The sequence below is a fragment of the Argiope bruennichi genome, chromosome 7 (genome assembly GCF_947563725.1).
Source record: "Argiope bruennichi chromosome 7, qqArgBrue1.1, whole genome shotgun sequence".
Classification (NCBI taxonomy): Eukaryota; Metazoa; Arthropoda; class Arachnida; order Araneae; family Araneidae; genus Argiope; species Argiope bruennichi.
Window position 1 is genome coordinate 50598448 of NC_079157.1, and position 26151 is coordinate 50624598.

The following is a 26151-nucleotide window of genomic DNA, read 5'->3' on the forward strand; positions in this document are numbered from 1 at the left end:
TCATTTGAGGATTTCTCTGCTTTTAATTCATGCTTGGAATGAAATATTTAAGTTCATTTCAGGATTTAGAATTCTAAATGCGTAGATGTAATCTACGTCACAAGCACGTGACTGGGAGTAACGAAGTTTTGGTTTTCATGTTTTCAACTGATTAACAAAAGTCCGTTTTCAAATTTTATCTCAAGAACATATAATTACTTAAGAAAGAAAGAAAAATTTTAATCTTTGCGAATTAAGACATGAATATAAATTTAATTTAAGCATTTCAGTATTTTCTTAAGCAAACGATTGTCTTAATTTCTGTATGAATAAATGATGATAGATTTTTAAATTTATTATATTAAAGTTCCTTTTTTTGCGAAAAATAACTTATGATTTAATTAAATTCATTACTTCTCAATCATTTAGAGTTCGTCTGCATTTCATATGATATCAAACACATTGTCAGCTTTTTATGGTAATGCTTTATTCAAACTTCCGATTCTGCTTAATTCAAACTTCCAATATGATTTCATTTCATTCATATTTGCATTAGTTAATCTATAAATTAAAATTACATTTTATGTTTATGGATGATGATCCGTTGCAGTAATATTGTTAAAGAAAATATCCTCGAAAGATGTATAAGAATTCATTAACACATAACGAATGAATAGTAGGCCAATGAATAATAGCACTTATTGCGACGGTTTTACTCTCTGGTATTTGCAGTACAGAGAAAATATACTAATCATCGAAAAATTCGAACTCGAGATTTTGCTGTATCTCCACGTTTTAGACTTCCTTGGGTTCGAAAAACACAAACTGGAAATTGTCTGTCTGTCTGTGACAAAAATAATTCAAAATTGCTTCGAGCCAGACGGATGAAATTTGGTACACGGTCTTTACGCGAAATTTGCAGATTTCTATCAAATTTTGAGTAAAATCAGTTTATAGGAAGTTCGTCTGTCCGGCTGTTTGAATATAAATTAACATGATTATTGCAAAACGAAAAGAGCTAGATTGATAAGATTCAGTGCACAGATTTAACATTTATACTGCAGATACTGGTAAAATGTCCATCATCAGGAAAGACCGTTTTACAGTCATCTGTATTGGACGGAGTCCGTGTGTCGCGTCGGAGGTCCCGGATCTTGACGACAAATTTGGCGACTTTGGTGCCAAAATAGATTATACCCGAAACATCGAGAATTTTCCAGAACCTTCCAGTAGAAACCGAGATACGCCTCGAACGTTCCTGATTGGTTGAGAGGCTTCTAGCCCCTCCTCCTGAGACCTATAAAAGGAGCAGCCTGCAGCTGCCTGGTCGTCGTGAATTGAGCAGTAGTAGTGCAGAGTAGTAGTCGTGAACCAGAGTAGTCGGAATCGACTTTAAAGAACTGGCCTTCCAGAGATAAGCGGAGCAGCGACGAAGTCAAGCTAGTGCTGAACTAAGTTGTGCGCTACTGTCTTCAGTAGAGTCTGGTTGTATGCTGCACGTCTCGGCTGAAGATAATCGTCTTCTGTGCTGTATATAGTTGTCGTCCTTGTGCTGTCCTGTGTGTCCCCGTGTAAATAAACGTCGTTGTTTTATTTTCTACTGCCGCCTGCTGATTGAGCGTTCTCCACACCATATAACTCCCGCTATCCAAACGAACCCCGGAATTTTCGTAACAATATGTAATGTGATAATTCTAAAACTCATTGACTTAAATATATCAAATTTGGTGCTAGAGTTTCTGATTACAAGTGCAGTTTTGTGTCAAATCTTTGTTCCAATAGGTTTAGCACAAATTCTATTTTTGGACACTACTAATCGCATTCCGGGGATTAATAGCTAAAAAAATCGCTAGGGATGACACGATAGATTCAGTAAAAAAGTTAAATTAATGTTAAAAAATATTTCGTTACTATTGTTCGCCAGTGCTATACAAGGCGTTCTCTGGCATTACATGTTTATTAGAAAATGTGCGAGAAAATTTTGGGGAGACAATTCCGACTGGTTAGTAATCGTGTTCAAACCAAAAGATCAACAAGCCACAGTCACATTCTTAACAAGTCATAGTCACATTCTTAAAAGATCAACAAGCCACAGTCACATTCTAAAACTGATTCAAACTGATCAGTTTATAGTCAGCCACTGTTTCGAATTTCTACGGTTTATCCCTTTCTGGTCTGAGTGTTCTTTCTTTGTTTAAATTTCTTTTTATCATAATTGGATCTTAAAACGCAGTAGGTCTAATCAAAAAGTTTTTTAAACATTATAATAGTACTATAGACTATAATTTTAGTTTATAATATTTTTCTTTAATATCGGATTAAATCATAAGTGCTCAAAATGTAATTACTATATTTTTGCAGATTTATTTTAACGTATTGAAATGCAATGAGTAATACGATTTATAATTTAAAGGAAAAAAAGTATTTGCAAAACTCCACCCCCAATCATTAATTCGATAGATATTAACCAGTCCCGTCTTTTTCTGCTCATATCCAATGGATATCAGTATAATATAACAAATACAATTGTTCTCTGTGAGTTATCAAGCATCTCATCTTTCAGCACTGCACCTACAGAAAACATGATGACGTACTCGTAACCAAGAATTTTTTTCTTATTTTATTCATTTTATGTACCCCTACAGACAGACAGAAAGAAAATAAAAAAGGCAAAGACGGTTGTCGTTGATTTATGGCGTCTTAGAGAACTGAGCGAACTAGGTCGGCTTTATTCTTGTGACCCTCGGAAAGAAGTGCAGAGAAAGGAGTTTGACGGAGTAGAACAGCAGTAGAAAGTTGCACAATACATCAAATTTTAATTTTTAATGAAAGACACAAATGTTTCTGAAGAGAAAAATCGAAACACAACACACACGCTCATACAAAAGCACGCTCTTGTTGTTACAGAACTTGTATCAAGACAGCTGTTAAATTTCACACAGAATATGAAGAATTCTCTTTAATTGAATTTAATCTTTTTCTTAAAATATAACACAGAACGAATTCTAAAGTTCTTTATCTGTATATATAAAGATGGATATTTGCGAGCAAGTCTTTTATAAAAATATATAGTTTCTACCCCAATCATGATAAATTCAGCACACGTACTCTCAAAATGAAAGGAAAGAAACTTTTAATCTTTAAAATTATAAAATTCTACTGAAAAGTTAATAAAAATAAAGCAAATGCTTGATATTTTTCAGTTATATTTTCAGAAACTATTATTTCTCAAAAGCATTTTTTAAACTAGCATAAAACTAAAAAAATTACATCTTTAATGATGCAATTTTTCTTCCTTGGGCATTTTTTTTACCTAATTTTAATAATTTTTGAAATTTAATTAATTAAATTAACGCACAACTAGTAATTGCAGTTTCATGGTTCATATTTTGACAATTGTATATAGACGAAATCTCACTGGGATAACGACGACTGTAAGTACCTGATTCTAGTGTTTTTCATATAAACAGTAATGTTATGGGATTGTGTCACCTCATCTCCAATGATGACACATATCTCCTCTTAGAGGATCTGTGTTGTATATGCGGTTGTTCAGTCGTGGTCTTAGGACAATGACCTCTTTTTCTCGTCTCCTGCTTTCTCTTTATAAGTCATTCAGAATTGGGTGCAACTCTGTTAACATGTAGACAAATAAAACAAATATTAATTCGATTTCATTATAAATTTCATTTGTAAATATTGAGAGAAATATAATCAAAAAGAAAGAATGCATTATAATACCCTCTAAACAAATAAAAACAAAAACAATATTCATTCTTTAACTTTTTTCAATAATTGAAAAGCAATTTAATGTCTTATAAAACTATTTTAAGCTCATTGTAATAATAAAAAAAAATATGTTTGTAAACTATATATTAAGATATTTTTTAAAAAAAAAATGTCCGAATCTAGTACTAAATTGCTTGACAGTTCAGTTGCTGTCATTTAAAAGATAATTTTTTTAAATGCCGTATATTTACTTCTGTCATATAATATCTTAGGTATTTATGAGCGAAAAATACTAACGTTCATATTGATTTTTTATTAACTAAAATATTTTTTTTTAAAATTTCTTCAAGCTTCATATAATTGACCTCTGAAGTATGTTTGCACCAAATGTGGTAGCGCAGCTCTGTCCTGTAGCGTGTCAACAGATATATAGACATGTTTTCGTTTTTATTATTACTTGGGAAATATCATGTAGACATAATAAGAAAATGGTAAAAATTAAACAATTTTACTAATAAATGAACGGCTGTTGATTAAAAAAACGACTAAATATCAAAGGCGCAATAAATAATAAAGCGAATAGGAAGGCAAGAATAAATAAGCGGAATAGATAAATAGGTAAAAATAAATGGTTAATAAATAAATAAATAAATAAGAAATTAAGAAAGAATAAACAATTATTGCTAAGAAAAAATAAATATTATTACAAATTGAAATATGCATATCTAACAATTGTCGTCTTTGGTAAAGAAAAGGACCTCGCTAAGATATCCAGCCAAATGTTCGTTAGTTTTGCGGATGATGCAAACATACTTCAGAGGTCAATTATATGAAACTCGAAGAAATTTTAATTAATTAAAAATCAATATGAACATTAGTATTTTTCGCCCATAAATACCTTTCTAATATACAGTATATAACCCCATGTAATATTATTTGTAATATACAATGTGTAATTCAATGTAATATTGTTTGTTATATTGCCTGTTCTAATCAAAGCTTTTCAGTTAATAACATCCATTATTAAAATGCACAAATATTTTAATATAAATGAAATTTCGTGTATATTTCATATATAATCTTTCCTATGTGTGATTTTGGTAGGCAGTTGTTAATTTAAATTATTCTAAAAATAATAAGAAAGAATTTCAAGAAGAGAAAAACGTTGAACCTTTATTATTGAGTTTGAAAAAAAAATCTATAAATTTTATAGCAATAAACTGTTAATAAAATTACAAACAAAAAAAAATAATTAAAATTTTAAAAAATGTTCTACTTTTTGATGAAATAATATATATATATATATATATATATATATATATATATATATATATATATATAAAAGAATAATTTGTATGAAAATTATTTAACCCTTTCTAGGGTCGTGGGAAATATGCTTCCCACCAATTTATCAATCTTTGTATGAAATTATGTAGATTGGCATAAGTTCTGACAAATTTTTTTAGTAAGTCAGAAACTTAGATGCTTCAGTTCTTTATTTCAGACAAAATGATGTGTCTTGATTTGTTACTTAATTATTAATTAACCAAATTAATTAATGAATCAAATTAAATTTATCTAATAAGCTAAATGAATCCCTTTTCTTATTCTAATTTCAAGCCTAAAAATAGTTTAACATAATATGACTAGAAAAAAATGGCCCTTTAAAGGGTGAAATCTAAATAACATTAAAATCCAGTAACTGGGTATTTCCTAAATTCTAAACAGTCGATGAAAAAAAAAAAGCGAAAATATCCAGCTTTTATAAATATATAACTTTCTTTACAAAATTAAAACATCGAAATGGCAATACCACAAATGAGCCAGCATTACCCAGCAATGTCCACTCTCCCATAAGAAATCACTATCCGAAAACACTCCAAGAAAATAATTTTCTTACCTTAGAAATATCTTCTTTTCCTTTATTTATTTCTTGTCTCCGGTTGCTGTAAGCATCACAACGATGTTCCTTTGTTGCCAAGAGGAAAACAAATCCTCAGAAGATGATCTTCTCCTGAACACGATTCCCCGGGCAAAATTGCATTCTTTCCAAAGAATGAGGACCCGGATGGAGAGGTTTTGGCCCATTGAGACGAGACCATAAAATAGTTCCTTACTGTTAATCTAAGGAAACGGCAATCTCAATCAATTTCATATCATACATAATCTCCTGTGTGGGTTGTCGAAGAATGTCTCTTGTGGAGGGGGATGGGGTCTTGCATCGAACTGATTAGCAAAAGGATGGTCAGAGTCCTTTAGTTTTTCGTGCTATTATTCACATTGATATAGGGGTGATAAAAAGTTCAGGGGTACAGCTATTCCCGGAAGTGTTTAGAAACCTGCCAAAGTGTTTTATAGTTCTTTGATGTTTTGGTTCAGGGTAAGTACTAGGTACTAAAATGACGTGATTTGTTTGGGGCTCGATTGCAAACAGTCTGTTCAATCAGATGTAATAAAATTTGGTCTGCATGCTATTCGGATCATGTGATTTCGATTTTTGCGAAAAAAGAAAAAAAATCAGGAGTAACATAACATTCTTGTACTCTGGATTCAAGATATTATGTAATAAAATTTATAAAACTTGTAAATTTACAAAAAAATTTTTTTTATAAATTTGTTCAGATGTAACAAAATTTGGTCTGCATGCTATTCGGATCATGTAATTTCGATTTTTGCGAAAAAAGAAAAAAAATTAGGAGTAACATACCGTTCTTGTACTCTGAATTCAAGAATAAAATTTATAAAATTACATCTGAACAAATTTATAAAATTTATTCAGATGTAATAAAATTTGGTTTGCATGTTATTCGGATCATGTGATTTCGGTTTATGCGAAAAAGTAAGAAAAAAAAATCCGGAGTAGCATACCATTCTTGTAATCTGGATTCAAGATATTATGTAATAAAATTTATAAAATTTGCAAAATTAAATCTGAACAAATTTATAAAATTTGTTCAGATGTAATGAAATTTGGTCTGCATGCTATTCGGATCATGTGATTTCGATTTTTTCGAAAAAATAAAATATAATCAGAAGTAACATACCATTCTCGTACTCTGGATTTGATTCAAGATACTATTCCTTTTTTCCCCCTCAGCGTAAAATTGGAGATCTTAGAGTGTTTTGTTCCACGCTTAAGAGTTATAGACTTCTTAGTCTTTTTTTTTAAATGATTAAAACAACAGTTTTACATGAATTACAGCTTTAATAAGAAGATGATATAATAATTTAATATAATAATATAATATTTATACAATATAATAATTAACAATAATATAATAATTTAATTTATAATAATAATTTAATTTTTTTAAGTGTGAGTGTTTAATTTTTCTCGTTTCGGTGAAAGTATGTACTGAATGATAGCCCACCCTCTGACATATTTAATTTAAAATTTGACAAGAATGTATATTTTAAATGCTAAAATTATTTGCCCAAGTATTTGCGATTTTGAATTACCGCGTTTAAAGACATATGAACATAAAGATTGACAGATAGATAAATTCTTGTAGGATTTATTTCCAAAATTTTATACAGATGTACACTTAAAATATTTAATCTGTGTAGTAAATTTTTATATATGGAACTTATTTCTTTTTTTAATTATCATGTATACAAGTACAAACATAGAAGGGATACCCTCCCCCCCCCATGAGTCGATCGATGGTGAAATGTTATCAGCAAATGGCAGAGGTCTGGTGTGTTACTACCATTAAGGATAAAAGTAAATAATTTTACAACCTTATGAATACTCGTCTTGCAAGACACCAGGGGGAAACTATGTCGAGTCTTGTATCAAATTTTTGTTTCAATCGATTGGAGAAAATGTGTCTAAAATACAAATTCGATTTTAAAATACTATCAAAGCATGACAGGGATTAAACGCCAAATAACTCGCTAAGGATGACATGATAGATTCAGTAAAAATTCTCAATCACCAAAAATTAATATTTCATAATTGTTGTACGCCAATACCACGTAAGGCGTTCTCTAGCAAGACAAGTTTATTGGAAAGTATGCGAAAAAGTTTTGTTAAAACCACTTCTGCTGGTTTTTTCATTCTTTCCGACTTCATGTAATTAGAAATAAAATTAAACATTGTCGTATTTAGAACATGAAACAAAACTTTCTTCCAATAGAACAAAAAAAGAAACATTGGAAAATTTCATAGCATAATATTTGTTAAAAAAAATGCTTGAAAGCTTTTGAAGAATAAAAACTGATTTGAAAAGTTCGACAAAAGTTTTTAAAAACAGATAGAAGCCATAAAAAAGCCATTTGCATTTAAAAATGCGAAAGCAAAGATTTTAACTTAAAATCTAATTACCGATCCTTAAGCTTAATCCACGTTGAAGTATAAAAAGCATTTTCTCGTCTTTATGGCACAGTTCGATTGTTTATTTTTCCTCTTTAGTTGAAAGAAACAATAAAAATTACAACTTTCTTCCATTTCTTCTTTCGGCTTCCTTTTTCTTACGCTTGCCGATCTTGGAAAACAAACGCTCTGTTGTTAAATCTTTATTTAAACCAATTATGGGGATCATGGTATTAGGCTTTCAGGAAATTGTTGCATCGGAAGTTAAAATAAAAGCCGAGAGCTTACGTTTTTATTTTGGTATACGAATTAAACTCATCAAACGTAAACAAGTTTCGGAAGTTAGGAAACCGTTCAATTTTTAATCGGCAAGTTACTTTCCCAAAAAATTTTATCACTAAGAAGAGCCTAGAATTTTATTTCTGGTCACGTTTTATTACTCAGTTTTAAAATTATGGATTTTTAAAGGCGTTTTAATATTTGAAATTCATATTTTTTGGTAACATAACAACTATTATGAAGTTTCAAATTACCACTTACAATGGGAATTGTCGTGAACTATCAGGAAATTATCTAATATTTTATGTTCATCATTTTGACATGTTCTATCGAAAGTTTGCAGTCAGTGGCAAGCTGTCTGTTCAGAAGAGAGAAGTAGTGCATAAAGTATTTCATTAAAGAATGGAGTTAAAATATACGCAATTCTTAAGAGTGTATTACCTATAAATAGTCCAGAATTTTTAATTTTATATTAAAAAATTATCAATTTTTTCATCGTATATTTACTTTGAATAAAATCAAGCGACTTTGTATTCAATTGAGATGACGAGAAAACAGAATCAACAAAGTTGCAAAAACTTTTGTTACAGAATCTCTATAAGATCATTAGCAAATATAAAAACGATTTATACATTATGGGTTCTCTTCTCTAAGTAAGGTAAAAAAAACTTATATAGAGCATCTCTATAAGGCCATTAATAAATGCAAAAAAAAAAAACTATTAATGACACATTGGTGTTATTCTATCAGCAATTTTGAAGATTTCGATAACATCATCTCTATAAAGTAGATATAAAATTTAAAAAATAGTCTTAAGGCAAATGTATGAGCTTTTAGGCAATGGCAAAAAGCAAAAACTATTGGTACAGCATATGTATAAACTCCTAAGCAATGGTAAAAAACAAAAAAAATATTGGTACAGTATATATATAAGCTCCTAAGCAATAGCAAAAAACAAAAATTATTGGTACAGCATATGTATACGCTCCTAAGCAATGGCAAAAAACAAAAATTGTTGGTACAGCATATGTATACGCTCCTAAGCAATGGCAAAAAACAAAAATTGTTGGTACAGCATATGTATACGCTCCTAGGCAATGGCAAAAAGGAAACCTATTGGTATAGCATCTGTAACTTTCTTAAGGATACTGTTAATCACTTAGATGCTCAAGATTAGGAACTGAGATTTCAGAGGAAAAAAACCCGCTTTAACGAGAAATTAATTTCGAATCCCTGTAAATCTAAGAAGTTTTCGTTCTACTAGTCTCAAATCTTTTGGAAGAATTCTTTGAATCCAAATTAAAATGCAAAAGGTAATATCAGCCTTAAAGTAGGGCTCCATTTTATCGGCAGAAGAATTTGTGCAAAACGGTTGAAGAAATTCATTAAATCCCTAAGACCAATTTGCTCCCTTAATTACGGCAGGAACATTTAATACCTGTAAGATCCCTCTAAAGAACTCACACAATCAGTGTTTGATCACTTCTGTAATTGCCAGAAATGAGTTTCCCTTGGAATTTGTGAGTGACTGAACTATTAATTGAAAGAATGAATAAAAAAGTCTTCTCCCGGATGTCAGACGATTCAAGTGACATTAGTGACTATTAGAATAGGCTGGAGTATCAAGAAAGGAATGAATAGGACTAATTTAATTGAGAGTGAGTCTTCAGTGAGACTTTAATTTAAAAATGCCTACAGAAAGAGGACCGAATAGATTGAATATCTTGCCTTTAAATGAGGCATTTTTTACTTTTCATAGAATTTAGATGTGTTCCACCAACTGGAATTTATTTTATACCAACTGGAATTTAGTTTATTCCTGAACTTTAGATTCTTTTATAGGAACTGTTACGACGTGTCCTGATAATAATATGCGTAGCTTTGTTTAGGTAATGTAATTAAATTTCTTACACAGTTTTAATTAATTTAGAACATAACAACGCATCACTTGTTTTCCTTAATGACGTTATTAAGCCGTCTTCAGTAACCAGTTGCTCATTCACCTTATTAATAGTATTAGTTGAATAGCCTCAACCCATTTCGTAAATTAAATCGCTGACGTTGTTTTGATTTGAGGTTTTTGAAGCCATAAAATGAACGAACAGAAAATTTGGGATTTATCGCTTTTGAGGCATCAGTTTTTCACTTTTAGGGTTATTAGAAAATGATAAAGAAGGTTGTCACACTTAACGACTTATAGCCGACAAAAAGTCACAACTTGGCGTGAATGTCCGCCGTGTACCCGATTTTCCTGTCTGGCCAATAAAGGGCAGGTCCATAAGAAGTTATCGCTCGCAGCACAAGTGCGCATATAATTTTCAATTTTCTATCTGGAAAAAATATTTTGGAGCTCCAACGATTTTGAGTGAGAAAAAAATCGTTTTCTAAATATCGGCGCATGCGTGATCTGATAGTAACGCGATTGTTTCAAATCGGTTTAGACTGGTTAATTACTTAAATTAATAAAGACAAACAATCACTTAAAATCATAATGTTCTCACATGATAACAAGAAATTTCGATAGCAAATTTCAATTTTTTTTTAAAGAATCACGCTTGAGTAATAAGCATAAGGCATTTTGATTGATAAAATTCGAAGTAAAAATTGCAAAATTTGTTGGCAATAAACATAGGGCATTTTGATTGATTAAATTCGAAGTAAAAATTGCAAAATTTGTTGGCGAATAAAACTGGTGACGTCGATATGTTGTTGAGATTGGTAGGTTATCTCGTGTATTTTTCCCAAAGAGAATGTAAAACGGGATGTTCTTTTTCTGTGTGGAGGGCAAGGAGCCATTAATGACTTCATATGATCCATGAACTTTCATACAATGCAGAATTTGTGGAAACTGGATGGTTTGGGTGGGCGGATTGACTTTTTAGTTTTTTCTGATAATTTTAAATATAAAGAAAGGCGATTTTTAAACACTCAAATTATTTCTTCTTAAAAGCAAGGAATTCATGTTTTGATTCATTTATCTTCATAAAACAATAACTTTTGTTTATGTTGGGGTACACTCAAATTGATAGTGAATATGTGTAATTCATAACAATGCAAATCATGATTACAATTATCACCAAAACATTTATTTGTAATTAATAATTTAAAAAATATGAAAACATAGGTTTGCATTATTTCTAGTGTGAACTCGTAAAATGTTTGTGAATGAATCGCCAGCTAGTTTGCCGAAGATATTGATTACGTTTTGATTTCAGATAAATTGTCTAGATATATTTTCATCTATGGTTCTACCAAATTATCAGGCTTTAAATCCATATATTCTAAATGCTTTTCATATGCTCTATTCTTTAAGTACATGAACATTTCTAATGGAGACCAGTCCTATGACGTCATAGAGGTATTAACAATGCAAATATTCGGTTCATCCATTTTCTAACTTTCACGGCAGTGCAACTATGCATAATTATTGCACTTGTAAACTGTACAGATAGTTTCTTCCTTATACTTCAACAATAGGAAACAAAAAACATGATTTAATACTTGATGTAATAATGAAAACGGTTTGGATATCAGATCAACTATGTAATTCATTGTTGGAATTTAATTAAAAGAAAGAAGGAGGAAGAATTTAAATTTCTAAACACCAAATTTTTAGCACTAAAAAAGCAGTTTTTTGGAATTTTAAAATGATGTGCATTTTATACAATAATAGTTTCTGAAGTTACCGTACAAAAAAAAAATCACATTTCATTTAATTTTTAATTTAAATTTCAGAAAACTTGCTTTATTCTCCAAAAGCTATCCAAAGCACACATGAGGCCGCGGTGGCCTGGTGGCAAGGTCTCGGCTTCGGAACCGGAGGGTTTCAGGTTACCCGATTCCACCGAAGAACCGTCGTGTCAGGGGGTCTATTTCACGCTTAATCCGTCATGACCAAACGTCCTCCCACTGGTGTGGTGTGGAGAGGGGGGTGCCAGCTCAGGTGTCGTCCTCGTCATCTGACCACACTTCAAAATAACGAGGTCCGTCCCAAAATAGTCCTAGTGTTGCTTCAAACGGGACGTTAATATAACCAAACCAAACTAACCAAAGCACACAAGTGCCTAGTTTGGCAGTTCTAGATCAAATAGCCTGGTTTATAGAGCGCCAAAACATCCGCACATTCATCTTTACTATTAGCAGAGAAAGATAGAACGAAGTGGAGAATACAGAAGCTGAAAGTGTAAAGAGTAGAGCTCGGAAGGTTTATCTTAAGATTTAAACTAAAATTTAAAATATTTTATTTTTAACAAATAAAAAAATGGAAGAAGAACTTTAAAAAAAATTACTCAAATTAAGATGGGGAATTTCAAAAATAACTTACTTCGCTGAAAAGCAAAGCGTAGAACCCTCTGGAATAATGTCTGAAACAGCTATTAAACAATTGAAAATTTAACAAAAGGAAATGAAAGGAAATGAAAAAAAAACATTTTCAGCCTTTTAGGTAATTAGTTATCGGAAGAAGAAATTCAGAATTTATAAGAATTAGCTCTCTTCTCGGAAAGCTAATTCTATTTTTGAGCGAGTTCTGTTCGACTATCAATCTATATCTTAGGGTATAAGATTTTGTAGCATTTAAAGGAACAGAAATTCTAATTAAAAAAGGCATTTAATCGTCTCAAGGCATTTAATCAAAGCACCCCAGCAGATTTATCGTTGTGCTCAGAGGGGAAGAAAGTACTGCGCACAATAGGTGAGTTCCAATTATTATCTCATATTCCGGAAAGCTATGTGCTAATGGGGTTTTCAAAAAACACACCATAAATTGTAACTACTGCAATGCCATTTTAAATTTGATGACGTTCTAAGTGGCATTGAATAGCCAAAATTTCAGTAAATGGCTAATACAAACTTTCCTGGTTTGCCACAAATAGAAACATAAATGCGAGTCAGTCTATACTGGATTATCAGTTTACCCAATCATCTTCTCACTGGGAGACACCTCATAATTGAGGATGAGAAGCTTCCAGTATGGTGGTTGGTTCTCGCCGCCCTTGTGAATACAGGAACATGTGGGAGTTGGTTACCTCCTATCGATGATGGGACATACTTCCCAAGGAAAATGTTGTATCGTGGCTGGGGAGAGCCTTTAGGACTCGACCACAGTTCCCGTCAGAGTTGCTGTTGCGTTGATTCCATTATTCTGATTTTTTCGTGTGCCTCAGGGAGGGTCGAAAGAGCCGCTTTAAGGTTACCTAATTACCTACTGACTTAAGTATTTTAAATACAGTTTTTTAATCAGCAGTTTTTAAAAATTAACATAAACTGTGTATGTTTCAACAGTGATTCATTCGCTTTGGGCTGAAAAACTTTTAAACGGATTTTTTTCACAAACCAAAACATAAATATGAATCAATTTATCCTGTATTTCCAGTTTATTCATTTACCTAGTGAGTTTAAGTCATAACATACAGGTACATAAATCGGAAGAAGAAATCTATGGCTTCTATTTTCTGGCTGTGCTTTCAACCAGCAATTTTTGAACGCTTACAGAATGATGTTTAATACAAATATGATCCAGGTTATTGAAAATAATTCAAGGAAAGCTCATCTTACGCAGTTAGAGCTGAATTGGTCCATACATAGAGCTCCAAAGTCACTTTGAAATAAGAAAATACCATATTTCTTATTTATCCTGAATATTGGTTCTAGAATTTGTCTAGATGTCTGAAATAAAGTGTAATTGGAATGATTAGGTCTTAAAATAAAGTGAAAATTGTATTTTACATACCGTAAATATTCATCACCAAATAATGAAGATTTTTAATATCTCAAATTTAAAGCGCCAAATATGTATAACAATATTTTTTTCAAAAAGTGTAAGAAGTTGAAGTAATTCAGAAAGTTTAATAAAGGGAGATATTTTGCGAAAACTAAAATATCTTCAAGATACTTAAAAGTTAATTTAAAAAAAGGATAATTTAATACACTATAATGGTCACATGTTCGGAAAAAATATGTTTAAATAAATACATTATTTGTGACTATAAAAGTATATCTATAAGAGCTTACATTTCTGAACGGATTTACATAAAAAGGCATATTTCGTAAACAAATGGCTGTCTTATAAGAAGATTACCTATATATTATCTTTTGTTTACATTAAATTTCCATGCATTTGTCTAGGAAAATATCTCAGAAAAACCTTATTTTAAATCCATTTCTAAAAAGAATTTTAAAAAACTAAATCCCAACTTTTATCCGAAACTAAATTTTTATCTTAAACTATTTCTGTCTTGAAATAACTTTACATAAATAAATAAGACCACGAAAAATGCAGAAAACAACTCTTGTTTTGTACATGAATTTTTGAATTTTATATCTTGCATGCTTTAAATTTTTATTTTACTTTTTCTCAAAAATTTAAAACATTTCAGAATAGTCTGCTGAAGCTTAGCAAAGGAAACCAAAGTTAACTTTTGGTAAATAAACGCGAAATCTATTTAAATGTTGCTGAATTCATTTTCTTTCTGATGCACTTTAGAAAATTAATCAGTTGTTATCTATACTTATAATAAAGATGAATGTGTGTGTGTGGGTGGGAGGGGGGTATGTTGGCGGTCTACAGACCAAATTACTTGATGTACAATTACCAAATTCAGAAGAGGCCGCAGTGGCCTGGTGGTAAGGTCTCGGCTTGTGAGCCGTAGGGTTTCAGGTTCGAGACCCGAGACCACCGAAGAACCGTCGTGTAAGGGGGTCTGTTGCACGTTAAATCCGTCATGCCAAACGTCCTCCCGCTGGTGTGGTGTGGTGTGGAGAAGGGGGTACCAGCTCAGGTGTCGTCCTCGTCATCTGACCGCGGTTCAAAATTACGAGGTCAGTCCAAAAGTAGCTCTAGTGTTGCTTTACAACGGGACGTTTATATAACTAAACTAAACTAAACCAAATCCGGAACATATATACCTTGGAGGGTGGGTTTGTCCACTATGAAGTGAATTTTTTGAAATTTTAATTAAACTTTTAACTAACTGAAAATGAAGTTAATTATGTTATCTAGGATAACATCCAAAAATATTATTACACAAAAATGAGTTTTACAACATTTTAAAATATAAAAAAAATGTTCTCTTCAATTATGTCAATTTCATAATCATTAGTATCTTTACTGAATTTAGCACTTTTTAAAAATATTTTCTGCCTAATTTCTAATGATTGATTGCATTATTTTTTACCCAAAAATTCTAATCGTTTTCATTATTTCATCAATTATTTATTTACTTGAATTGTCTTCAAATGTTGAAAGCTAAGGAAGAAAGATTCTGTATAATATCCGAGTACATTACAAGACAGATGAAAAAAAAAAAAAAAAAGTGAAGTTACGTATCTCTAAATTTAGAAGATAGATGAACCTGATTTTTAAGCCTTTAACAGTCTTATGATGTTCTGTGACTGTCTCCATTAGAAAGGTTCATGCGCATAATAAATAGAACTAAAATTAGACAGTTGAGTTAACACGATTTTAATATTGTTACGAATCTGTGAGGCGGCTTCCCAGCATAGTCGGTTCCATAGGAGGTCCCAGAGCTTGGCGACAAACTTGGCGACTATTTGACGAATTGGGGACGAATTTGGCGACTTTGGCGTCAAAATAGATTATATCCGAAACATCGAGAATTTTCCCGATCCGTTCAGTAGGAACGGAGTTACGCCACGAACGTTCCTGATTGGTTGAGAGGCTTCTAGCCCCGCCTCCTGATGCCTATAAATAAAAGCAGTCCTGCCACTGACGGGGTAGTCGTGGACCAGTGGAGTCGAAGAGTTGTAGGAAGCGACGGTGATGAACTCGTCTTCCAGGGACTAGCGGAGCAGCGACGGAGTAGAGCTGCTGTGTATACTGTTGTATGCTGATGTGTATATTGTTGTATGATACACGTCTCGGCTGAAGATAATCGTCTTCTGTGCTGTATATAGTTGTCGTCTTTGTGCTGTCCTGTGTGTCTTCGTGTAAATAAACGTCGTTGTTTTATTTTATACTGCCGCCTGGTGATTGAGCGTTCCTCACACCATATAACCCCCACTATCCAAACGAACCCCAGAAATTTAGTAACAATATCAAACAGTTTGGTCAAATCTTGAACATAGAGTTATAAATAACGATTTATCTGAAATCAAATGCAACCAACATTCCTAATGAACCAGCTATTCGCCTGAAGTGACTAATATTGAATAACAATAGGAAGGACAATCATGAATTTAAATATGTTGATTAGCTGTTTATTCTTTTTATTATCAGCAAAAAGCATTATCATCATTCAAGAGAGATAACTAGTCAGTCACATATTCCAACATTTGTCATCTGTTAATACTTAAAACTAGCTGTATTTTTTAATTATGATATGGTGATGATATTTAATAAGATGAAATTTATAAGTTGCGAATAGTGTTTTTCGAAAGCAGCCCCCTCCCCTCCCAATCGTTTAAGGGGCTCTAAAACAAAGATCATGGATAAGAACAAAGAGTATCTCTTAGATGTAGAAACAGAGGTGTAGTTGAGCATGTATGCCCACCCGGGCAGTATTTATTTATTTTTAAACAGAAGAAAATATTAAGAATTTAAATTCTTAATAGAATAAATAAACTTTCTTTATAATATTCTAGATATTATAATATTCTTTAATTCTATTAAGAATTAAAGAATATTATAATATCTTCTTAAAATAACGTGACACTTATCTTAATCTTATATACAAAAATAATCCCACCTGGGGGTACCTCAGATTTAAGTATGAGAAAGTTTCCGGTATGGTGGTTGGTTCTCGCCATTCGAGTGGATAGAGAAACGGCATGGAGTAGACTACCCCCTACCAATGCCGGGATGTGCTTCCCACAGGAACAGAGTATTGTCTTATGCACTTATCTTTGCCCATAAGATATAACAGAATATTAACATTTTTATGCGGAATTTAATCTCCTTGACTTCCACCATCAGCATATGGAATATTGTTTTAATATTTTCATTATTTTAACTGCAAAGAACAATTATTTTATGATGATTCTGTTTTTAATAATACTTTTAACTATTTAAAATTAAAGTTATAATAATATTCTTTTATATTTTTACAGTAGTAATATTTTTTTAGTTATTATAAGTTTTTACCCGAGGGTTATTCTATAATTAATAACTGGTATCTATTACGTTTGTCTAGACTATTTTGTATTTCTTATTTACATATGAATCACATTTGAAAATTAAGGTAATTGGCATAAAAAAATTTTTAACTTTATTTCGAATAATCGAAAAATGCGAAAAAAAAGTCTTAAGTCTAAGTCATGACGACAAACAATGTCATTACTGAAGTACTTTAACAAATAAATTAGACATGGTAGATTAAAACTTCTTCCTGGCATTTAAAATTTAATTGTTTTTCAAAACTAGTAATTACATTATAAAATGTTATAAATCTGAAAAATATTTTTTTTTTTATAAAAGTCGTTACACAAAGTTTAGCTTTCAAACAGATTATTGATTTTTAAAGCCAGAACATTTTAGAATGGGTTTATTTTGTTTTTCATTAATAATTAATAGCCTAATTAGGACATTAATCTAATTTAAGATTAGAAGGAAAAAAGGATTACACGAATATATCAATGACAATAATAATGTCTTCACTGAAGTATTTTAACAAATAAATTAGATATGGCGGATTAAAGTTTCTTTTTACCATAAATAAAAAAAATTCTCTACTTAAAGTTTAGCTTTCAAATATGATTGATTTTTAAGGCCACCTGAATGTTGACAGATAGTTGACACTTTTCTGTCGAAATACTTCTGAGTTCAAAGGCTATTTTCTTAGTTCCTCGGATTTTATTATTTTCACCAAAGTAGCTAAGGTTTAGACCATAGGTTCCCTAAGTAGTCCAGGTGGACCCCCAGGGGTCTATAGGAGACCACACGGGGGTCCACGTAGACGTGAAAAGAAAACAGGGGTTCACAAATTGTAAGTGGGGGTCCACGAAAAATTCTGGTTTTCATAATAAAGAACACAAATTTTGGCTTGGATTTACCTATCAACGTAGGCAGGTAGCATCATTTACTAGGTAAGTACACAAAAATATTCGAGACTCAGTTCAAACACAGAATTGAATAGAACAATAGATAATAGTACAAGTGTACACCACATGTCGAGACTTGCATGAAATTGCGAGAAAAGTTTTGATAGTGTTTCCCTCGTCATATCTTGTCGAAAGAAGTTTTAGTGCCGTTACCAACCTGTTAACAAAAAAAAAGGAGCAGATTGAACATCACAGAACGGGGAGATTTGAGATTACTTCTTACAAAACTGAAGTCAAATATTGATAATTTGCTGTCAATTCATCAAGTACATCCGTCTCATTAAAAGTATGACTATTTTTTTTATTGTTGATTTCCATTTCAGAGTTCATTGTTGATTTTTTTGTCAATTGTTGATTGTTTGTAATAATAAATGTTTATAATTTTGCATAACCACAAGCATTATTTTAATAAATAGGACACAAGAAAATATGCTACTTTTTTCTTCTTCTTAACACCCCCAATTTAGGGTGATATTTTTTAGGAGTTTTGGGAATACAGTAGAAATGTAGCAGCAGGGGGTCTACCGAAAATAGTAAAACTTTGAAAGTGGTCCACGAGAAAAAAAGTTTGGGAACCTCTGGTTTAGACAATTCATATCTGTTAAAGCCAAAACCAATGCTCTAACTACTGAATTTTTTTCCAAAACTCAGTGGCAATAATTTCTGATTTTAGTACACATCCTTCAGCGGCCACTTCAAGCATAAAAATAGAATTCGACATACCTTATGCTATATGCAGCTGGACAGGATTATTACAATTTTTTGTCACTGATCATATTTTGAACTGCTTTTACCATTATAGATTCCAGAATATCAATCCTGCTGCCACCCTCTTAATACGAAATTTTAATCTAAAAATCTGATTTAAGATATTGCTAAAGCTTGACAGCAAGTAAATTAAAAGCGAAAAACTGTTTTTGGAATTTATATGAGTGATGCAAGCTGCGAAATAAAAAGAGGACTGAAACACAACGGTAAGTTCGCAGAAAATCATTTTATAAAACAGAATTGGAAAGACGCCACAACGAAATTCTGCTAGAGATTGTCAGATTCTGTTTTTATTTATTTATTTCTTTTTTCTTCTTCTTCCCTCGAACTTTCAGCATTTCGTTACATTTACGCATTCATTCCGCTTTGTCTGACGAAAACCAAATTAAGGAATTGTGGGAAAAAAAAGGGGGAAGGTTGCCACTCCGAAATGAGAAATAAAAGAAAGAAATATAAATAAAAAAAATAAAAGAAGAATTTTTCCAATTCTTTGGACTTTACTTTATCTTTCTTTCTTCCTACTCTGCTGTTTTCAGTTCTACGTCTGTCCTTTCTCTCGAATTTTAAAACTCTTCAGGAAGATTTTGATTGGTTCGTGAGTCTGTGACGTAGTGCTCGAGCCTTCGACTGTGAAATTAAATCTTAGTAGGGTATATATTTTGTGAACCTGATGACATCTTTTTTTTCTTTCTTTTATTTTGGGGTGTGGGTTCGAGGGATTATGTGTCCATTAGATGGATTTTTCCCCCTTCGAAAAAATGGAATGGAGAATCCCTTTCTTAGACGGAGCAAAAATCCGGCGAAACTGAAAGCATTTCTTAAAACGGATTTCGTTCTAAGAATGGAACAATATTTGCAATAATTTCACGCTCAGCAGGTTGGTGCCAGAAAGTTCTTGTTCAATGGTATTTCTCGTCTGCAGTTCCACATTTTCATCCTCAAGATGGTTTGCGTATAATAGTTAAATGTTTCAGATTGAATTGAAAATTTGTCACGGTTTAACTGTGAACTTAATTCTTTGAAATGGACGTTTAACACGTTTTAAAAGTAAATCCTTTTTTATTTTCTTTTGCACAAAGTATGAAAAAGAAAAAAGTATTTTATTCGTGAAGAAAACTCTTTTGTTATCTTTCAGTTTCTTACATTCTTGAATGCTAATAATTTATTGTGGAATTATGTCTATCTGCGAACATGTTGCTTATAAATATCTACTAATAATAAAGATGTGTGCATGTATGCTGGCGATCTACAGGCCAGACCGTTTGATCTACATCTACTGAATTTGACACATGCATAATTTGGAGAATGAAATTGTAACTTTGGAGCTATGACTAGTCAATAATAAAGTAGGAATAAGCAAGCAAAATTTTGTAAGCTGTATTTACACTAAAAGTTCTGTGTAAAGACATTAGAACATACAATTTTTGTAAATTTTAAAAATTTACAAAGTATAAAATATTTTTAAGTATAAAATTAAAGTATAAAATTTATTTTTGATATTTGCCGCTAACAATATTTATTGAATTATCACAGAAAACTAACAAAATATCTTTTATTTTTTCATTAATTAAATTGTAAATAAATTTTAAAAAATCGCTCAAAGTCGCACATTTGAATCTTCTAAAGTATTTGGTTGCTTGAGATCAAACGGTTTGTAAAATAGGGGGGGGGGGAATACATCCATTCTTCCTTTTTATTAGTAAATATAAACATTGATCTTTGTTCATTAGATTGGTATGCATTTACCAAGTAAATCTATCATGACTAATTGATTCTAGTTAAGAACTAAAGTATCTACGTCTACAACAAATAAAAAACGAATGTGTGCATCATCTTGACTCTCTATAAGCTAAACCGTTTAACCCTTTAAAGGGCCATTTTTTTCTAGTCATATTATGTTAAAATATTTTTAGGCTTGAAATTAGAATAAGAAAAGGGATTTATTTAGCTTATTAGATAAATTAAATTAAATGAATTAATTTGGTTAATTAATAATTAAGTAACAAATCAAGACACATCATTTTGTCTGAGATAAAGAACTGAAGCATCTAAGTTTCTGACTTACTAAAAAAATGTGTCAGAACGTATGCCAATCTACATAATTTCATACAAAGATTGATAAATTTGGTGGGAAGCATACTTCCCTCGGCCCTAGAACGAGTTAACTTACATCTGCAAAATTTGGCAAAATATATCTTGGAATTAGAAAATGTACTGATATACTTAGGCGTAACTCTTTTGATATTTTTTTATTAGAATTTTTATTAATTAAAATTATGAATTGGATTTTGAGGCTTTTTTGTGATAAATGTCGAAACTATCATTGCACAAACAGGCTATTTGCAAAGTTACAAAGATAAAAAAAAATAGCATTTAATAATATTAATTTAATAGTCTTGCAAAGTTTCCCTGGTATCTGGCAATTTTTTCAAAAATAATTTTTTTTATCTTAGTTATAATGATATTTTTATCTTATATACAATCCTTTCTGACCTGAATTTCAAGCCGTTTTGTTGTTTCATCAATTTTTTACCATTGCTGGAAGTTAAGGAAGAAGATCTCAGTTAAATATCTATGTAGTTTACATGATGACTAAAATGTAAAATTACAATACCGTGAGTTAGAAAGGAGATGAGTCGTACAATTTCCCCTATTACCACTAAGAAAGAACATTTATAATGCATTAAAACAACATGGAGTTTCTGATACTTTGGCGTAATTATGGACATGAATGGTATAAGCGATTTAGCTGAATGGGATGCTACTAATATTCTCAACGAACCAATGGGTTGCCAAAGGCGGCTAGAAAATAATAATGAATGGTGAATATGCTTAAATCTATACCGGTTGAAATCAGGTAATAAAGTTTGTGGTTCGATTAAAAAAAAAACTTTAATATTTTATTCGTTGTATTAGAATATCGAGAAAATATTTTTACTACTTGAACTTAGTGTAGTTTTATTATTCTGAATCATTAAAAAAGATTTAAAAAAAAAAGGCCTGATTAAGCCTTGAAAAATGAATTAATATCGAATTACAATTTTCTTTTATTTTCAATACAATTGAAACCTAACAAAAAATGAAGTTAAACTAAATTTGAATGCTTATAATGTTTAAATGCTGCCAAAATTGTAAATCAGTGAAAAAGTGAGGAGTATCTTAAGACAATATAATTACAATAAATAAAATATAAAATTCAAATCTAGTTATTATTTTTTTTTTGTGAAAATCCGGTTTCAACTGGTTTGAAAGGATCCTGTGACTAATGTATACCTCTCCACTCTGTTTCGCATTGATTCCCATTTTCTTCTTTGTGCTTCTTCGGGCCTTTTTTACATCCCATTCTCTTTATTTTCTGCCTATCCATTTCGAGGCTTCAAATACTCCAAACCAAAACAACATCTTTTTCTCACATGATAAATCATCTATATATTGAAAAATTTGATAAAAAAATAATATCCAAATTGGTTTATCTTTTTCACAGTAACTTTAATATTAAACAACATTTAAAAAATTAAGAAGACGATTATGATTATATAAGTTCCATTGACAAATACTGACTCAGTGTAAGTCGGTATTAAATTTTTTTAAAGTGGGCTTTTAGTGTAATCTTATAAGAATCTAGAATTATTTTCAATTATTGAGTAATTAAAAAGATATTCTTAAGCACTATATTTATTTTATTTAAAAATTACTTTCCTTCTATTAGTAAGAAAGAGTTTTGGAATTTATTATTCGAGACAATAATAGGAAAGGCATTAAAACGGGTAATGACAGTAAGAAATTTCTACTTTTCTATTTTGCAAAATTTAATATGATTCGGATGTTATAGCATACCTTTTTTTACTTTTTCCAGTGGTCTTACAAAACTGCTTACAAATGAATTCCTTTAAAAAATGTGCCATTTTCTGAATATATTGAGAAAATGAGTATAAAAGGAGATTTAACTGAGATGACTAATCGAAAAGACATGTACATTGTGTGCTGAAACTCCAATTTTTATCTTCAAGTACACGTCCATCTTTCATTAAAAATTAAAATCTGATTTATTTAACACCGTCATACCCCTTCTTCTGTACTTCTTTCCTATAGTCAAAAAACTAAAGCCGTCCTATTTCGCTCAGTTTCTAAGCCGCCATAAATCAACGACAATCTTTTTTGTCTTTTCCTTTCTGTCGAGGCACATAAAAGGGATTATATTGTTTAAAAACTTTCCTCTGTACTAGAGCGTCGTCATGTTCTTTGTAAGTACCGTGTTGAAAAATGTGATGGTTGACAACTCACGGAAAACAATTGTATTTGTTATATTATTATGTTCAAGTGGCACGCACCATGTGGATGGTGGTGGGAATAGGACTGTTTAAGAGTCCATAGAGTTGATATTTCTAGGACTTTTCACAAATGCAATTCTTCTCACCTTATATATTATGATTTAAATCCATTGTATTTAAAATGAAATAAAACCAAAACATTTTGAATAGTGTAATTAAACTGGCGAAGTTAAGATTTCATTTCAGTAATAGGGGAGCACTGCCAACTGGTTCCTTCTGATCATAGCTAATATGAAAATATTGTAAACATATAAAGGCAGGAAGTCCCAAGAAGTATAACGAGCAGATAAGCTCTTGAACGTATATATATTCATCTTGAATATTCTTTCACAATTTGCAAAAATGTGATATTAGCTTAACATTTTAAACCATCCAAATGTGTGGATCGTGGGGAAAAAAATATAACGCAACACGCAAGCAGGCGACTCTAGTCGAATGATCAAAAATAAAACAAACGAATAAATTTATTTTTAATGTGTGAATGAGTTAGATAAATAATTGCTTTTCGCACACGATACACTTACTTTTTAAAAACGATTTGTCATGTAACTTTTTGCTTCAATCTGTGAATTCGCTTATTTTTACGTTTTCTTGCAACAATTCAGATCACACTAACCTATTTAGAAAACCCATTTTGCTGCAAACATTCAGTTCAGTTTGAGTTCTCATTAATTCGAAATAGTTCGTTATTATTTATATAAATATTTAATCACAATAATAATTTTTTCCTCACAAATGTTCTCTTTTAGCCCCCCCCCCCCAAAAATCTATTTTTCAAAATAAATGTGTGCTGCTCTGAAGAAATCCTGTTTATTAAATATAAAATGGGTTCGTTATCGATTTCAGCTTTTAAAAAATAGGCAACAATCTTTAGAAATTTGGGAGCCTTTGTATTAAGGAAATATTGGCTGTAATTGAATATTAATTGCCCTTAGAGAGTAGTTGCTTCGCCAGCATATTGGCTGAATTAAACATTAATTAAATCTCTAATATACAATTTCATATTCAGGATTAAGTCTTCCGCTTATTTCTAAGCATCAAATACTCTTGCATTTGCTCTATTCAATGTGTATAAGATTGTTTTAATGGAAACTATTCCCATGACGTCAATGTACTATTAAAATGTAAATATCCATCTTCATCTTCCCCTTTTGTATCCATCTTGAAAACTACACACATATTAAATAGAATCCTGTTTCTTTAACTTTCAACGATTGAATAAATTCATATTACTAAGTATTAGATGAAATAATGAAGACGGTTTAAATCTCAGGGCAATAATGTAATCTATTATTTAAAATCAGACAAAATATTTCTTAAAAATATCAAAAATCAGAAAAGGTTTGCGCGGATATAAATAGATGTCATTAAAAATATACATTTTAAGATCTGAAGCTGTGTGAAATTTATTTTTATGCAGTAATGTTTTTAGTTTTGCCTCAGAAATCCCCAAATGTAGTTTAACTTTCAATGAATTAAAATTTCAAAAGAATTGTTCTGAGATGCGTTTATCCAAGATATGCAATTCGGAAGGTAAAAATGTGCACCTCGAAACTATTATTTTTTCTCCAAGTAATCTTCAAGTAATTATTGTTATTTTTATCGGTTATAAATTTATCATTTCGTCACAATATATGTCATTTTACTTGATGAAAATCATTAAATACAGCCTAATTCAACAAGCCAGCATTACACGCCATGTTGCTGCAATCCCTTGAGAGTTTCTTCGCGTTACTGTTGTACACGCTATAACGCGCTTTCGACACGTAATTGATGACAATGAAGCACACGTTGAACATATTCTGTAACTAAAAAATTTTTAATGATTCTGGCAGATTCATTCTTTTTGTCCTTCTTTTGGCGCCACAATTCCCCCTGGTGGTTAAACTTTGAATTATTTTTTTTTATTTTAGAAATCGTTTTTCCATGGTCTATATAATATATATACCAAGTTTCATCAAAATCCGAAAGGCAGAACATGTTCTAGAGGGATCTATCTGAATCAGGTCACTTTAATTATAACCACCCTATATAACAGTGGTGAGCAGACTTTTTCAGAATACTGGCTACTTCGAATTTTTTCAAGGTGTTGCGGTCCATCCAGTGGCGTTAGTGGGGTGAGCTAAAAATGAAGTCTGCAATAATTATTATAACTTAATAAGAAATGCGGATTATGTGTTTACCTACATAATTTCAAACATAATAATAATAGCAAAATACAACCTTATAATGGCCACAAATATAATAATATCAAATAATGCATTTAATATCAAACAATTCAAAATACATTAAAAAAATAAATCATTTTCATCTAAAGTTAGTACTCGCAGTTATAGTTAGTAGAAGAGTTAGTCTGCATATTGTCCGCCAATCTTGAATATTGCGGTATATAATTACTAACTCTTGCAGTGGATTCTAAGTTCTCTTCTGTGGAACGGGACCGATACGTTGTCTAAATTATATTCATCGTTGAGAATACAGATTCACATAGGTAGGTAGAACAAAAGGACAATGTTAAATGATATGCAACTTTTTTTAAAATTAGGATACTTTACTTCGTCCATTAGATTTCAAAAGTTATTCTTAGGTTCTGAACTACGTGCTTTTAAAATTATGTTACTTTGAAGGAGGAAACTTCGTTTTTTTTCCAGAGATATAGAGAATATATAATTTAAAATAAATATGATTCTTTTA